Source organism: Balaenoptera ricei, chromosome 8 (genome assembly GCF_028023285.1).
Source record: "Balaenoptera ricei isolate mBalRic1 chromosome 8, mBalRic1.hap2, whole genome shotgun sequence".
NCBI classification, from domain to species: Eukaryota; Metazoa; Chordata; class Mammalia; order Artiodactyla; family Balaenopteridae; genus Balaenoptera; species Balaenoptera ricei.
Genome location: NC_082646.1, coordinates 109,288,823 through 109,307,315, shown reverse-complemented (window position 1 = coordinate 109,307,315; position 18,493 = coordinate 109,288,823).

Below are 18,493 nucleotides of genomic sequence, written 5' to 3'. Positions count from 1 at the left end.
CTGTCCTTGTGCTTCATGCACGAAACTCATTCAGCCCTCAGCCCCACCCCAGGAGATCAGGGCTCTGATCCTCATTTTAAAGGCGGGGCCACTGAGGCACAGAGGAGACCTAAGTCACCCACTGAGGGCCAGAGTCGGGGTTAAACCAGTTCCAGGGTCCAGCTCTTTCCTTAACGATTTTGTTTTACAGCCGCCGCGGCTGCACCTGGCTTTCTAGCTTCTCTGCTTACCGGCCCAAGGGAGCAAGAGAGCTGGCGGGCAGCACGTGAGGCTGCGTTCCCAGGCCAGGTCTGCAGCCAGCAGCTGTGTGACCCGGAGTGGAGTGTTGTGGACTCAGCTGCTCCACCTGGGCACCGGGGAGACAGTCTGTCTGTCATGGCCCCCAGGGGCATGCTGCCTGGAGCGATTCCAGGTGGGGAGTTGACTCTTGCTTTCTCAACTACTCTGAACCCTGAGGAGGAGACCATTCTACCTGGAGACTCCAGTTTCCCCATCACAGAGTCTCCTGAGCCAGGCCTGCGTGTCCACTTCCTCTTATTTAAATTCTGCCTCCTCCAAAAAGGATTTCAAATGGCGCATAATAAGAGACAACGATAGTGAACTCCCAAACCATTTGAAATAACTTAAGAGCCAAGGGTGGAGAAATATACAGAGTAGGGAGGAAGGATGGGAACGGTCCTCACCCATTTTCTGGCTGCATCCCGGGTTTCCCCAGCCCATCTTTTCTCACTGGTTGGTCCAGAGGGCCCAGCAGATCCCTTTCCCTCCCCAACAGCTATGCTGTGTGTTCTGACAGCTAGGCTCCAACCAGCCTATGCACCTGTGTTTCTCCCTGCCCTAGCGGACCCGTCGTACACCTGCGCCCATCTGCTGTGTGGTCACAGGTGCTGGCGCTGACTGGCTGAGGAAGTGTCAACCTCACTGATCTGAGCTCCAGGCCAGCCTGCAGCTCTGTCCTTGAGTCTGAGAGGCCACCTGCAGCCCGGATTAGGCAGCTCTGCACAGTGTGGAGAATCGGGGGGATTTAGGGGGCGCCCTTTCCTCTGCCGGCATCACCCCAGCCGCCTGTCAAGGGTAGGCTCCACACCCTGGCTGGTGGGGTCTCACTCGACAGAGACAGAGCCTTAGACCCACGTGAGCCGTGGAACACTGGGTGCCTTGTTCCTCTCCAGGGGTGTAGGGCAAGGGGCAACCCACGGGGCTGGCTTTCATCCTTAGCTTGTGACCAGTGGCCTCTGCCTGGCACTCCTACCTCCAAGGAATGGGGGCGTGGAGTGTCACAGGGCCTGCCTGTCCCTCTGCCCCAGCCAGGACTCAAGTCCTTTCCTCCCAAGAATCGGTTGTGCTCTCCACCCCTCCCTCCTTAGGGGTCCTATTCCCAACCATCCACAGTCATTTTGGCTCCCAGGGTGGGCCACAAATTCGTAACACGCAAGGCCAAGCTCAGCATCAACCCTCAGGGTTCTTCCTAAAACCAATGGCATCACTGCTTACCTGAGCTGGAGACCTGGGCTTCATCCTTGAGTCCGACTGACCATCCTAAGTATTCCTGTGCGTGGGCCTCTCCCCGGCCAGAGTCCTTCCTGCTGTCCTGCCTGGGGCCCCTCCAGCACCTGCCAGCTCCGACCCAGCTGTCTTCCACCCTGCGGCCAGGGCCCCCTCAAAATACAAACTTGACCACACCTTTCCCTGCCAACAGCCCTTCCCGGGATAAAGGCCAAGCTGCCACGCCAGGCATTCCAGGTAAACCTTCCAGTGTGTTCTGGCTGAGCGGAGCCTGAGGGAAGGAGCCAGCCTCAAGAAAGCTCATAGGAGATGGAGAGCACGGAGGGCCCCTCCATGCAGGCCTGTCCAGATCTAGAAGGGCTCGACTTCCCTGGCAGTCCAGTGGTTAAGACTCCGTGCTTCCAAGGCAGGGGGCCCTGGTTCGATCCTGGTTCGGGAACTAAGATCCCACATGCCACGCAGTGTGGCCAAAAAATAAAAAATAAAATAAACCAATCTAGGGGAGCTGCATGTCTGAGCTCCAGGCCATCCCCTGCCTTGGAAGCCACCAGCCTGCAGGGGCCAGCGGGGAAAGTCCCATTCAGACTCAGCTCATCAGGCCCATTCCACACTAGCTGTTTGCCAACCAGCTGGGGATTCAGACATGAAGCTGTCCCCCAGCCCCTCCGCAGCTCGCCATGTGGTGTGCGAGAGTGAGACGCAATGAGGAAGGAAAGAGGAGGCACACGGGGGCACCTGACCCACCTGGGATGCTGGGGGCCTCAGAGCCTCTTTCCCCTGGCTCTTTGCTCCAGCGACAGAGGCTGTGGCTGGTTCAGTGCGCAGAGCAACACCGGCACGTGAGAAGAGCAGCGTCCCTGTTCAACGGATGAGAGACCGAGGGGAAGGTGCCAGAAGGTCAAGGTCAAGTGAGCCAGATTTGGGGTTTGGTTCCAGTAGGGGCTTTCTTCCCTTCACAGTGAGGAAACCGAGGCACGGGAAAGCCAAGTCACTTGCCCAAGGTCACCCTCCCAGCACGTGGCAGGACAGGATTCACTCTTGGTCGGTCCGTCTGTCTGTAGCCAAGCATTGGCTACCTCCCAGAGGCTGTTTCCTCTTGGGGCAGCCCCGCGTCCTCAGGCCAGCGAAGTCCACGGGCTCCCCCTGGCGGCCGAGGCTCCCTCCTTCACCCTGGGTGCTGGCCCTGGCTGGAGACACTGGGTCCCCCTCCAGCCCACTGCACCCACCCCACCCACACCCCAACTTTGCCTGGGGTGGGGGGACTCCCTCCAGCCCGGCTCTCCTGGCATCGGGGCGACTTCCTGGTCCCCCCACCCTGGAAGAACTAGCCCACTCACTGCTCCTAGACCGGGTCTCTTCCACGGTGGCACGGAATGTTCTCGGTGGAATTGTTATTTGTGCCTGTAACTATCTCCCCACCGGAGGAAGCCAGGAGTCCAGGGAGTGCGCAGCCCCAGAAGCCCACCAGCTGGGTTGCTTGGGGCAAGCACATTCACACTCAGACACGACTTTTATTCCTACAACTCTGCTTTAAAAGAAGGAGACCAAGGTTTATCCAGCATGGGGACTGATGATAGCTAATATTTTTTGAGCACTTGCTATGTCTTGGCTTGATTGCCTTATAGCTCTCATCTCATTTAATGATCTCAGACCCCAGCCTTCCTGCTCCCCCATCCCACCCATAGCTCATCCCACCCACAGAAGCCAGATCACCATGCTCTCCTGCCTAGATCCCTCCACTGGCTTCTCACTGCGATTCGGAAAAAAATCCAAACAGGGCAACTGAGAACACATGTGGCCAGTGGGAGGCATTCATGCAAAGTCAGGGAAATGGGGGTTCCAGGTAGAGAGACCGTAAACACAGAGCCCCAGGACTGGGAACAGAGGGGCGATGGGGAGAGGGGAGGGGACAGGTTGGAGTCAAGGCCAGGGTGAGGAGGTAGGGGCCCAGGGGGGGTTTGGGCAAAGGAATAACATCATCTGATTTGGGCGTTAAATATTACTGTGCTGGGAATTCCCTGGCGGTCCAGGGGTTAGGACACGGGGCTTTCACTGCCGGCCTGGGTTCATTCCCTGGTAGGGGAACTACGTGGCCAAAAAAAAAATTTACTTTGTCGAGTGGAGTATTTACAGACGACGTGATGTGCTGTCTGGGGTGCAGGAGGGGAGCGTGGTGGGTGTGTGGAGGGAAGACACATCATCATGTTGCTGAATATGGAAGATGCATGTAAGTTCATCGCCGGTCATCCTACCCCCTCTGTGTTTATGTACGTCCGGCAGTTTCCATAATAAAATGTTAGAAGGGAAAGGAGGACAGTAGAGTTTGATTTAACTCTCTTAAGTGAAAGATCGCTCTGGCTGCAACCTGTGGAAGGAGTGGTAGACTGGGGGCAGCGTGTACGGGAGGCTGGGAAGCTGCTCCGCTGCCCGGGGGAGTGATGACACGGCCTGGACCAGGGTGTGCTCACAGATGGAGAGAAGCCCATGAACTTGGGGACAGGTTTTGGAAGCTGAGTCAGCAGGACTGCCACTGTTTCTTTACACACATCCCACGCGCACAAAGCAGAAGCCGGGATGACCCCTGTGTTTTTGGCTTGATGACCTGGGATGCTGGTGATGTCATTTCCTGGGAGGTGGGGAGCAGTGAACCGTGGCTCTTTACACGTTAATTCATTTCATCCTGACTACGACCCTGTGAGATAGCACTCTCCTGATCATTCCCCAACCCCCATCACAGAGGGTATGCTGAGGCCTGGCGGATTAGTGATCCTGCCCCACTTCACACAGCCGGCAGGGGGCAGATCCCGATTCACACCCAGGGATGCCACCCCGGTTTCCACACTCTTACACGAGGCTCCCCTGCCTCCTGATGGGGGGATGTGGGAGGACTTGGGGGTAGGAATGGGCAGGAAATCAAGAGTTCTTCTATGGATGTCCTGAGGCTGAGATGTCTGTTAGGTGTCAGGAGGACATAGGATATGAATCTGAAGTTCAGGAAGGTCCCCAAGGAGAGAAAAATCAGGAGCCATCAGCGCAGAGACGGCCAGGGGCAGGAGGGGAGGAGGAGATGGAGGAGACCAATCTGGCCTCGCGGAGGAGGAGAGAGAGTGCGGCTTCTTCCGCCAAGAGAGTCCGAGAAAAGAGACTGTTTCGAGAAGGAGTGGACAACCCTGTCAGCCAGGCAAGAAAGGGACAAAGGAGTGGTGGCCACTTGTCCCAGGACGTCCCAGGTAGCCTCATGAGGGCGACTTCAGCCGAGTCCAGTGGAGGAGGGTGGAGGAAGGCAGGCAGGTGAGCAAGTGGGCAGTGACCATGGCAACCATCACGAGAGGTTGGGGACCGGTGTAGGGCCAGGCAATTGGTGGAGGTGGAGGGGGGACCAGGAAGGATTCTTTTTTTTTTTTTAATTCCATGATTTCTTTTTTTCTAATGTTTATTTATTTATTTATTTATTTATTTTCTTATTGGTCGTCCATTTTATAAACAGCAGTGTATACACGTCAATCCCAATCTCCCAATTCATCACACCACCACCCCAGACCCCCCACTGCTTTCCCCCCTTGGTGTCCATACATTTGTTCTCTACATCTGTGTCTCAATTTCTGCTCTGCAAACCGGTTCATCTGTACCATTTTCTAGGTTCCACATATATGCGTTAATATACGATATTTGTTTTTCTCTTTCTGACTTACTTCACTCTGTATGACAGTCTCTAGATGCATCCATGTCTCTACAAATGACCCAATTTCGTTCCTTTTTATGGCTGAGTAATATTCCATTGTATATATTTACCACATCTTCTTTATCCATTCGTCTGTTGATGGGCATTTAGGTTGCTTCCATGACCTGGGTATTGTAAATAGTGCTGCAGTGAACATTGGGGCGCATGTGTCTTTTTGAATTACGGTTTTCTCTGGGTACATGCCCAGTAGTGGGATTGCTGGGTCATATGGTAATACTATGTTTAGTTCCTTAAGGACCCTCCATACTGTTCTCCATAGTGGCTGTATCAATTTACATTCCCACCAACAGTGCAAGAGGGTTCCCTTTTCTCCACACCCTCTCCAGCATTTGTTGTTTGTAGATTTTCTGATGATGCCCATTCTAACTGGTGTGAGGTGATACCTCATTGTAGTTATGATTTGCATTTCTCTAATAAATAGTGATGTTGAGCAGCTTTTCATGTGCTTCTCGGACATCTGTATGTCTTCTATGGAGAAATGTCTATTTAGGTCTTCTGCCCATTTTTGGATTGGGTTGTTTGTTTTGTTAATATTGAGCTGCATGAGCTGTTTATATATTTTGGAGATTAATCCTTTGTCCGTTGATTCATTTGCAAATATTTTCTCCCATTCTGAGAGTTGTCTTTTCATCTTGTTTATGGTTTCCTTTGCTGTACAAAAGCTTTTAAGTTTCATTAGGTCCCATTTGTTTATTTTTGTTTTTATTTCCATTACTCTAGGAGGTGGATCAAAAAAGATCTTGCTGTGATTTATGACAAAGAGTGTTCTTCCTATGTTTTCCTCTAAGAGTTTTATAGTGTCCGGTCTTACATTTAGGTCTCTAATGCATTTTGAGTTTATTTTTGTGTATGGTGTTAGGGAGTGTTCTAATATCATTCTTCTACATGTAGTTGTCCAGTTTTCCCAGCACCACTTATTGAAGAGATTGTCTTTCCTCCATTGTATATCCTTGCCTCCTTTGTCATAGATTAGTTGACCATAGGTGCGTGAGTTTATCTGTGGGCTTTCTATCCTGTTTCATTGCTCTATATTTCTGTTTTTGTGCCAGTACCATATTGTCTTGATTACTGTAGCTTTGTAGTATAGTCTGAAGTCAGGGAGTCTGATTCCCCCAGCTCCATTTTTTTCCCTCGGGACCACTTTGGCTATTCGGGGTCTTCTGTGTCTCCATACAAATATTAAGATTTTTTGTTCTAGTTCTGTAAAAAAATGCCATTGGTAATTTGATAGGGATTGCACTGAATCTGTAGATTGCTTTGGGTAGTAGAGTCATTTTCACAATATTGATTCTTCCAATCCAAGAACGTGGTATATCTCTCCATCTGTTGGTATCATCTTTAATTTCTTTCATCAGTGTCATAGTTTTCTGCATACAGGTCTTTTGTCTCCCTAGGTAGATTTATTCCTAGGTATTTTATTCTTTTTGTTGCAATGGTAAATGGGAATGTTTCCTTAATTTCTCTTTCAGATTTTTCATCATTAGTGTATAGGAATGCAAGAGAGTTCTGTGCATTAATTTTGTATCCTGCAACTTTACCAAATTCATTGATTAGCTCTAGTAGTTTTCTGGTGGCATCTTTAGGATTCTCTATGTATAGCATCATGTCATCTGCAAACAGTGACAGTTTTACTTCTTCTTTTCCAATTTGTATTCCTTTTATTTCTTTTTCTTCTCTGATTGCTGTAGCTAGGACTTCCAAAACTATGTTGAATAATAGTGGTGAGAGTGGACATCCTTGTCTTGTTCCTGATCTTAGAGGAAATGCTTTCAGTTTTTCACCATTGAGAACGATGTTTGCTGTGGGTTTGTCATATATGACCTTTATTATGTTGCGGTAGGTTCCCTCTATGCCCACTTTCTGGAGAGTTTTTATCATAAAAGGGTGTTGAATTTTGTCAAAAGCTTTTTCTGCATCTATTGAGATGATCATATGGTTTTTATTCTTCAATTTGTTAATATGGTGTATCACATTGATTGATTTGCATATATTGAAGAATCCTTGCATCTCTGGGATAAATCCCACTTGATCATGGTGTATGTTCCTTTTAATGTGTTGTTGGATTCTGTTTGCTAGTATTTTGTTGAGAATTTTTGCATCTATATTCATCAGTGATATTGGTCTGTAATATTCTTTTTTTGTAGTGTCTTTGTCTGGATTTGGTATCAGGTTGATGGTGGCCTCATAGAATGAGTTTGGGAGTGTTCCTTCCTCTGCAATTTTTTGGAAGAGTTTGAGAAGGATGGGTGTTAGCTGTTCTCTAAATGGTTGATAGAATTCACCTGTGAAGCCATCTGGTCCTGGACTTTTGTTGTTGGAAGATTTTGAATCACAGTTTCAATTTCATTACTTGTGATTGGTCTGTTCATATTTTCTATTTCTTCCTGGTTCAGTCTTGGAAGGTTATACCTTTCTAAGAATTTGTCCATTTCTTCCAGGTTGTCCATTTTATTGGCATAGAGTTGCTTGTAGTAGTCTCTTAGGATGCTTTGTATTTCTGCGGTGTCTGTTGTAACTTCTCCTTTTTCATTTCTACTTTTATTGATTTGAGTCCTCTCCCTCTTTTTCTTAATGAGTCTGGCTAATGCTTTATCAATTTTATTAATCTTCTCAAAGAACCAGCTTTTAGTTTTATTGATCTTTGCTAGTGTTTTCTTTGTTTCTATTTCATTTATTTCTGATCTGATCTTTATGATTTCTTTCCTTCTGCTAACTTTGGGTTTTGTTTGTTCTTCTTTCTCTAGTTCCTTTAGGTGTAACGTTAGATTGTTTATTTGAGATTTTTCTTGTTTCCTGAGGTAGGCTTGTATTGCTGTAAACTTCCCTCTTAGAACTGCTTTTGCTGCATCCCATAGGTTTTGGATCGTCGTGTTTTCATTGTCATTTGTCTCTAGGTATTTTTTGACTTCCTCTTTGATTTCTTTAGTGATCTTTTGGTTATTTAGTAACGTATTGTTTAGCCTCCATGTGTTTGTGTTTTTTACGTTTTTTTTCCCTGTAATTGATTTCTAATCTCACAGCGTTGTGGTCAGAAAAGATGCTTGATATGATTTCAATTTTCTTAAATTTACTGAGGCTTGATTTGTGACCCAAGATATGATCTATCCTGGAGAACGTTCCGTGCGCACTTGAGAAGAATGTGTAATCTGCTGTTTTTGGATGGAATGTCCTATAAATATCAATTAAATCTATCTGGTCTATTGTGTCATTTTAGCTTGTGTTTCCTTATTAATTTTCTGTTTGGATGATCTGTCCATTGGTGTAAGTGAGGTGTTAAAGTCCCCCACTATTATTGTGTTACTGTTGATTTCCTCTTTTAGAGCTGTTAGCAGTTGCCTTATGTATTGAGGTGCTCCTATGTTGGGTGCATATATATTTATAATTGTTATATCTTCTTCTTGGATTGATCCCTTGATCATTATGTAGTGTCCTTCCTTGTCTCTTGTAACATTCTTTATTTTAAAGCCTATTTTATCTGATATGAGAATTGCTACTCCAGCTTTCTTTTGATTTCCATTTGCTTGGAATATCTTTTTCCATCCCCTCACTTTCAGTCTGTATGTGTCCCTAGGTCTGAAGTGGGTCTCTAGTAGACAGCATATATATGGGTCTTGTTTTTGTATCCATTCAGCAAGCCTGTGTCTTTTGGTTGGAGCATTTAATCCATTCACATTTAAGGTAATTATATGTATGTTCCTATTACCATTTTCTTAATTTTGGGGGGTTTGTTTTTGTAGGTCCTTTTCTTCTCTTGTGTTTCCCACTTAGAGAAGTTCCTTTAGCATTTGTTGTAGGGCTGGTTTGGTGGTGCTGAATTCTCTTAGCTTTTGCTTGTCTGTAAAGCTTTTGATTTCTCCATCAAATCTGAATGAGATCCTTGCTGGGTAGAGTAATCTTGGTTGTAGGTTCTTCCCTTTCATCACTTTAAGTATATCATGCCACTCCCTTCTGGCTTATAGAGTTTCTGCTGAGAAATCAGCTGTTAACCTTATGGGAGTTCCCTTGTATGTTATTTGTTGTTTTTCCCTTGCTGCTTTCAATAATTTTTCTTTGTCTTTAATTTTTGCCAATTTGATCATTATGTGTCTCAGCGTGTTTCTCCTTGGGTTTATCTTGTATGGGACTCTCTGTGCTTCCTGGACTTGGGTGGCTATTTCCTTTCCCACGTTAGGGAAGTTTTCGACTATAATCTCTTCAAATATTTTCTCGGTTCCTTTCTTTCTCTCTTCTTCTGGGACCCCTATAATGTGAATGTTGTTACGTTTAATGTTGTCCCAGAGGTCTCTTAGGCTGTCTTCATTTCTTTTCATTCTTTTATCTTTATACCATTCTGCAGCAGTGAATTCCACCATTCTGTCTTCCAGGTAACTTATCTGTTCTTCTGCCTCAGTTATTCTGCTATTGATTCCTTCTAGTGTATTTTTCATTTCAGTTATTGTATTGTTCATCTCTGTTTGTTTGTTCTTTAATTCTTCTAGATCTTTGTTAAACATTTCTTGCATCTTCTCGATCTTTGCCTCCATTCTTTTTCCGAGGTCCTGGATCATCTTCACTATCATTATTCTGAATTCTTTTTCTGGAAGATTGCCTATCTCCACTTCATTTAGTTGTTTTTCTGGGGTTTTATCTTGTTCCTTCATCTGGTACATAGCCCTCTGCCTTTTCATCTTGTCTATCTTTCTGTGAATGTGGTTTTTGTTCCACAGGCTGCAGGATTGTAGTTCTTCTTGCTTCTGCTGTCTGCCCTCTAGGAAGAATTCTTTTTAAGCTAGAGATCTAGAGCATATTTATTTGTTGATGAGAATGAGCCAGTCGAGAGGGAGAGACGTTGGTGAAGGGGAGAAAGGGGGAGAACGGCAGGAGCTGAGTCCTTAAAAGGGGGACAGTGAAGGGGTTCAGCACTCAGAACAGTGCTTTACCACTTCCCCATGTAGTGGGAACTCCGATTATGCCTGTTTCCAGGTGGGGAGGTTAGGTGATTGCTCTCAGTCCTCTCTCTTTTCCTCTGCACTCGGCAGTTCTCTGTGCTCCTCTCTGGGGAGCCCCTACTTCTACAAGACTTAGGGTCTGCTTTCTCCAGAGGGTCTGGCTTGTAACCTTGGCACCAATTGTGGCCCATTTAAGCTGCAATGTCCAATTCCCAGGGTCCCCTGGGGTCCAATCCACTGTGGCCAAGAAGCTCTACCCATGGGCTGTGGGTGCAGTCCAGCTGGTCAGAAAGGGGTTGGACAGAGAAGAAAGGATACCAACATCTCGTTGGGTTCCTATTCCATGTGCCAGGCCTTGGGCTGAGCTCTGGGGCACCAAGATTCAAAGGATGTGGTTCCTGCCCTCAAGGAGTTGCAGGTGAGTGGGGAATGCAGACTGGGACTGTGATAGGCAATCAAAGGTTACGGGAGAAGCAGAGCCTTTGCAGGGCAATTGACAGAGGTATGAAAACTATAGATGCAGTTACGCATCTCAGTTTCTGCCCTACAGAAGCACACAGGAGGCACATATCAGAACATTCTCAGCAGCATTCTTTGTAGTGGTGAAAACTGCAAATGCTGTAAATAGTCTTCAGTAGTAGCCCAAAGTATGAACAGCAGTTAAAAAGAATGAGCTAGAGTTATCTGTAACTTAGTCAACAGTTTTGCGAGACAGTATTGAGCAAAAAGGATCAGTTACCAATAGTACTAAGTACCATACTGCTTGCATTTCTCCATAACAATATCACCACAAATTTAGTAGTTAGAAATCACACACATTTGTTATCACAGTTCCTGTGAGTCAGGGCTTAGCTGGGTCTTCTGCTTCTGGATCTCAGAGCTTTAATCAAAGTGTCAGCTGGAGCTACGTGCTCATCTGAGGCTCGCCTGGGGAGGGATCTACCTCCAAGCTCACGTGGTTATCGGCAGCATTTAGTTCCCTGCTGGCTGGAGGCTGGAGGCTTCCCTCACCAACTTGTCACAAGGCTCCCTCTGTAGGCAGCTCGCAGCCTGGCAGCCTGCTTCTTCAAAGCCAGCAAGGGAGAGCATCTCCAAGCAAGAAAGAGAGGAAAATATTTTATTTTATGGTGATGAAATATACATAACATAAAATGTACCAATTTAACTATTTTATTTTTTAATTAAAAAAAATTATTTATCTATATTTAGCTGCACCAGATCTTAGTTGTAGCTCGTGGGATCTTCATTGTGGCATGCAGGATCTTTTTTAGTTGTGGCATGCAGGATCTAGTTCCCTGACCAGGGATCCAACCTGGGTCCCCTGCATTGGGCGCGAGGAGTCTTAACCACTGGACCACCAGGAAAGTCCCCATTCTAACTATTTTAAACTATACAAGTTCTGTGGCATCAAGTACACTCACAATGTTGTGTAACTATCACCACTATCTACTTCCAGAAATTTTTCATCATCCTAAACAGAAACTCTGTTCTCATTTAGCAATAACTCTCAATTTCCACCTCCCCCAGCCCCGGGCAACCCATTCTACTTTCTGTTTTTATGAGTTTGCCTATTTTATTTTAAAAATTTTTTTTTAATTAATTAATTAATTAATTAATTTTTGGCTGCATTGGGTCTTTGTTCTGTGCATGGGCTTTCCCTAGTTGCGGCGAGTGGGGCTACTCTTTGTTGCAGTGCATGGGCTTCTCATTGTGGTGGCTTCTCTTGTTGCAGAGCATGGGCTCTAGGCCTGCAGGCTTCAGTAGCTGTGGCATGTGGGCTCAGTAGTTGTGGCTCGCGGGCTCTAGAGCACAGGCTCAGTAGTTGTGGCACAAGGGATTAGTTGCTCCGTGGCATGTGGGATCTTCCTGGACCAGGGCTTGAACCCGTGTCCCCTGCACTGGCAGGGGGATTCTTAACCACTGTGCCACCAGGGAAGCCCTGCCTATTTTAGATATGGTAGAATCATGTAAGCAAAACCAAACAATATTTGTCCTTTCACTTCTGATTTTAGTAATTTGAGTCTTCTTCCTTTTTTTCTTAATCAGCTACAGGTTTGGCAATTTTTGGTCTTTCCATTGACTTTTCCTACTGTTTTTCTGTTCTCTATTTTGATTATCTCCACTCTAAGCTATATTATTTTTCTTCCTTCTGTTAGCTTTGGGTTTAGTTTGCTCTTCTCTTCCTAGTTCTTTAAGGTATACAGTTAGGTTACTGATTTAAGATCCTTCTTCTTTTTTAACATAGGCATTTACAGCTATAAATTTCCCACCAGCACTGCTTTTTCTGCATCCCATAAGTTTTGGCATGCCATGTTTTCATTTTCATTCATATCAAGGTATCTTCTAATTTCCTTTGTAGTTTCTTCTTTAACCCACTGGTTGTTTATGGGCATATTGTTTTATTTCCACATATTTGTGAATTTTCCAGTTTTCGTTCTGTTACTGGTTTCTAGTTTCTTTCCATTGTGATCAGAAGAAACACTTTATATTATTTCAATCTTTTACAATTTATTAAGACTTGTTTTGTGGTCTAACAAATCTATCCCAGAGAATGTTCCATACCTACTTTAGAAGAACATGTATTCTGTGTTGTTGTATGGAGTGGTCTGTATATGTCTGCTAGGTCTAATTGGTTTATAATATTGTTCAAGTCTTCTGTTTCCATATTGGTCTTCTGTTGGGTTGTCCTATCCATTATTGACAATGACGTATTGAAATCTCCAAATATTATTATAGAACCGTCTCTATCACCCTTCAATTCTGTTAATTTTTGCTTCATACATTTTGGGGCTCCTTTGTATATGTTTATAATTACTATTTTCTTGCTGGATTGAATCTTTATCAATATGTAACATCCTTATTATTGCTTATAATCTTCTTTGACTTAAAGTCTATTTTGTTTGAAAATTATAGAGCCCTCTCAGCCCTCTTTTGGTTACTATTTGCATGGAATATCTTTTTCCATACTTTTACTTTCAACCCCTCTGTGTCTTTGTATCTGAAATGAGTTTCTTATAGACAGCATAGAGATGGATCATGTTTTTTTTTAATCCAATATGTCAATCTCTGCCTTTTAATTAGAGAGTTTAATCCATTTACATTTAAAGCAATAACTAATAAGGAAAGATTTACTTTGCCATTTAGCTATTTGTTTTCTTATCTTTTTCTGTTCTTCAATTTCCCCATTACTGTCTATTTTTTGGTATTTATTTGATTTTTTTTTTTTGTAGAAAACCATTTTGATTCCCTTCTTCTTTCCTTTTCTGTATAGTTTTAGTTATTTTCTTAGTGGATACCTTGGGGGCTACAGTTAACATCTTAAACTCATAGCAACCTAGTTTGAATGATATCAACTTTGTTTCAATAATATACCAACGCTCTGCTCCTATATATCCCTACCCTTACCCCTTTATATCATTCTTGTCATAGATTACATCTTTATACATTGCCTGTTCACAGAGATTTATAATTATTATTTTATGCATGTATTTTTATATCACATTAGAAAAAAATGTGAGTTACAAATTCAAAGTACAATAATACTGGCTTCTATATTTACCTATATAGTTACATTTACCAATGTTCTTTATTTCTCCTTACAGCTTTGGGTTACAGTCTGGTATCCTTGTATTTCAGCCTGGAGGACTCCTTTCAGCATTTCTTGTAGGGAAGGTCTACTGTTAATAAACTCCCTCAGCTTTTGTTTAGCTGGAAATATCTTAATTTCTCCCTCATTCTTGAAGGAGAGTTTTGCTGATGTAGAATTCTTGGTTGACAGTTTTTTGTTTTTTTTGTTTTTCTTCCAGGACTTTATATATATCATCCCGCTACCTTCTGGCATCCATGGTTTCTGAGGAGAAATCAGGTGTTAATCTCATTGAGGATCCCTGGTATGTGATGAGTTGCTTTGCTCTTGCTGCTTTCAAAATTCTCTCTCTGTCTTTGGATTTTGACAGTTTCACTGTAATATGTCTTGGTGTGGATCTCTTTAGATTTATCCTACTCGGCATTTGTTGAGCTTCTTGGATACGCATATTCATGCTTTCTACAGACTTGGGACGTTTTCAGCCATTTCATTTTCAAATACTTTTTCTGCCTCTTTCTCTCTCTCCTCTCCTTCTCAGACTCCTATAATGCATATGTTAGTATGTTTGATGGTGTCCTATAGATCCTTTAGGTTCTGCTCATTTTTACTCATTCTTTATTCTTTCTGCCTGGATAATTTAAATTGTCTCACTGATCCTTTTCTCTGTCTGCTCAAGTCTGCTATAGAGCCACTCTAGTGAATTTTTCACTTCAACTATTATACTTTTCAGCTTCAGAATTTCTGTTTAGTTCTCCTTGTTTATATTTTCTATCTCTTTATTGATATTCTCATTTTCTTCAAACATTGTTCTCCTGATTTCCTTTAGTTCTTTGTCCGTGGTTCCCTTTAGCTCATTGAGCATATTTGGGACAATTGATTTAACATTCTTGACCAGCAATTGCAATGTCTAGGCTTCCTAAGGGATGTATTCAGTCAAGATTTTTTTTTTTCCTGTGAATGGGCCATACTTTCCTGTTTATTTTTATGTTTTATAATTTTAGTTGAGAACTGGACATTATGAACATTATAATGTAGTAACTCTATACATCTGATTCTCCTAGTCCTCAGGAATTGCTGGGTTTTGTTTGGTGAGGGCTGGAACTGCCCACTTGTGACTTTTCCAACTATTTTTGCAAGGTGTGCATTTCTTGTGCATGGTCATGGAAGCATCTGTTCCATTAAATTGGTGGTCAGCCAGTGACCTGACAAAGCTTTCCTTGAATGTCTGGCTCCCCCACAAAATAAATAAAGGTTGTGTCTCTTTAAATCTCCCCATAGATCCTGCCAGGGGAAGCTGCTGCAGCTGAGAGGGCTGAAACCAAGGCAAGCATCTGCACTGGCTCCTCAAAGTACTGCCACACCAACCAACATGAACAACCCCACACTTTTGGAGAAAACAAGAACCCTACTGCCCACTCTGCCACCAGCCAGCCACTCCAGAAACATGAGCCACTATCCCCACAGCTGTGGCAGGACAGAGGAAAAGAAGGTGGTAGCTGGATAGTGCACACTTCTCTCTTACCAATGAATGCAGCATCTCTCTTCATTAAACATTCCTCTGAATTGATCCACTGATTAATCAATTTCACTGATTGATCAGTGTCCAATCAGGTTCCAGAGTTACAGAATGGTTGGTTCCAGTCAGTATTGCCTGCTCCATCTTTGCTTCAGTGGAGGGTCAATTCCCAGAGCTTCCTCCTCTGCCATTTTGTGTGACATCACAGCTGTACATAATATAATCACTTACATGTAATCACGTATATCCCGTCACCTTTGTTGCATTCTACTGGTTAGAAGAAGCAGGTCCCAGGTCCTGCCAATCCTCAAGGGGAGGGGAATATGCAAGGTTATGAATACCAGGGGGCTGGGACCATGGGGGTCACCTTAGTTCGTCCACCATACTGCTTACATAATACGTTATTTCTAAATAAACAAGCATACATGTATGTATGAAAGAATGGGGAAAGTTCTGGAAGAAGATGCACTGAACTCAATAATAGGAGAGGGACAAGAATTGTTTGCAGTGGATGGGGAGAAGTAAGGAGGTAAAGTTCTAATTTTTTTGAAAGAAAATATATTCAAGTGTTAACAAAAAAATGACTAATGAATTACAAGCATCTCCTTCAGAGAGGTGATATCTATTAATATTTGAGCAGAGTCTAGAGTTCCTCAGGAAGAAATAAACAACTATTAGCTTAAGAATTTCCAGTGATTCCCTTTGCCCCAAACATTTGCAGAGCCCAGCCCAGGAGTACAGACTGAAGCACAGAAAACATATGGCTAAACACTTAGAAGTTAGAAATCTCTTCCACTTTCCTGTTCTTTCGCTTCCCATTGTAAACAGTTTGGTCCAAAAACCATTAAGTAGGGCAGAAAATGGGAGGCGTTCATGCAGGTGGAGGTGGAGCTGTGATACCCTAGAGCAAGTGAAGATGCAGCGCCAGGACTAGGGTAAGGCAGGTGAGGCACTTGCCTTGGGGAGAAAATGTAAGAGGCTTCCCAAAAACTAGTAATTAAGGTAAATAACATTCCTTTCCTGGTGGTCCAGTGGTTAAGACTCTCCACCACTCTTAAGACTCCGCCTTCCAATGCAGGGGGTGCAGGTTCATTCCCTGGTTGGGAAGCTAAGATCCCACACGCCTCGCGGCCAAAAAAGAACCAAACATAAAACAGAATCAATATTGTAACAAACTCAATAAAGACTTTAAAAATAGTCTACATCAAAAAAAAAAAAACTTTAAAACAGATAAATAACATTTTAATAATTTTTTGAAAAAAATAAAAACGAATGCAAAAAATCTATGATGAGCAAAATATCAAAATGTTCAACTCAGGATCAGAATTGCTAATTTTTTTTCTTTTGCCTCAAGCTCCATAAGACTCACCACAGCACCATTACTGATCCTTCATGTGAGCGTATGGACCAATGTGGAGTGTCAGAACCTGACTAGGGTCCATGAGGTGCTCAGCATGGGGCTTCAGAGCCTGAGTGAGGAGGGTGTCCACATAGGAGGCATCTGGTGTAGAGTGTCAGAGCCCTAGCAAGGTGAAAAGGACACTTGTATAGTAGTGGCCAGGTGCAGGGGCTGGACGCTCAGGAAGGTAAAGAGGGTGTTCATGAAGCAGGAAGACTAACATGGATAGCTAGAGCCAGAGGGGGTTGAGAAGAGCTTCCAAGTGGCTGTGTGCATCCCAACATAAGCTGTTAGAGTCTGAGTATGGTAAGGAGGGCATTTGGGGTGGGGAGCAGTGACAGAGTTGGTTACATTGAAGGGAATTGATCAAGTCAGTAAATAGATTAAGGACTTAGGGAGACATGTTTCTCATAGTTACAGAAGGGAGGTACAAATCTGAAAAAAGAAGAAAACTAAAATGATACCTATAGTGTCGAATGGGAACTGGAGATGTTGGTATGATGTCACAATTTTCAATAAACATCTAATTTCTCCATCTCATTCTTTGTGCTATATTTTTGTCACACAGACTACTTTTACATATGCTATAAATTACACATTGTTAGTATTTTTGCTTTAAATAATTATATTTTAGGAAGATTAGAAATAATCTTAAAATGTACCTTCAATATAACTATTTCCAGAGTTCATTTCTGTGTGTTGATCAAGTTTCTGTTTGGTATCATAACTAACACAGGTCTCCCAGCAACAAATTCTCTCAGTTTTTAAGTTTTTCTTTACAAGTCTTGATTTCACCTTCATGTTTTAAATGTATTTTCCCTGTACAGAGAATTCTGGATTGACAGATTTTTCTTTCAGCATTTTAAAGATGTCACTCTACTGTCTTCTGGCTTAGTTTCTGATGAGAAGTTGGCTGTAAGTCTTACGTGTGTTCTTTTGTAAGTAATACATTTTCACCCCCCATGGCTGTCTTCAATATTTTTTCTCTATATTGGCTTTTCAGTAGTTTGAGTATGATGTGTCTAGGTGTGTGTGTGTGTGTGTGTGTGTGTGTGTGTGTGTGTTGTGTTTATCCTGGTTGGGGTTCTCTGAGATTCTTGGATCTATAGTTCGTTAGCTTTCATTGTTTTTGCAAAATTCTTGGAGACATTTAAAAAATATTTATTCTGCTGCATTCTGTCTCTCTTCTTTTGGGACTCCAATAACATGTTTAAAACTTTTTTATATTATCCCACAGCTTTTAAATGCTCTGTTCAATTTTTTCCACTCTTTTTTCACTTTGTATTTCAGTTTGGGCAATTTCTATTGACATATAATCAAGTTCACTGATTCATTCCTTGGCTATTCCAAGTCTTATGATGAACCTGTTGAAGGAAATCTTCATATCTGAGACTTTTTAACAATTTAATGCATTTCCGTTTGACTCCCTCCTATAGTTTCCATTCCTCTGCTGGAATTCACCATTTGCTTCCTGTAATTATTGATGTTTGCATTTTCTAAAGCTTTTTATACATGGAACAATGCAGTGTATGCTTTTTTTTTTTTGGTCTGGCTTCCTTCATTTAGTATGTTGTGTGTGTGTGTGTGTGTGTGTGTGTGTGTGTGTGTGTATGTGTATATCAATGATTCATTGCTTTTTATTTCTGAGTAGTATTACATTGTATGGATATACCACAATTTCTTTGTCTTTTCATCTATTGATGGACACTGAGTTGTTTTCAGTGTTTGAGCTATTAAGCTGCTATCAATATTTGTGTACAAGTTTTTTTGTAAGGATTTGCTTTTGTTTCTCTAGGGTGAATACCTAGGAGTGGTA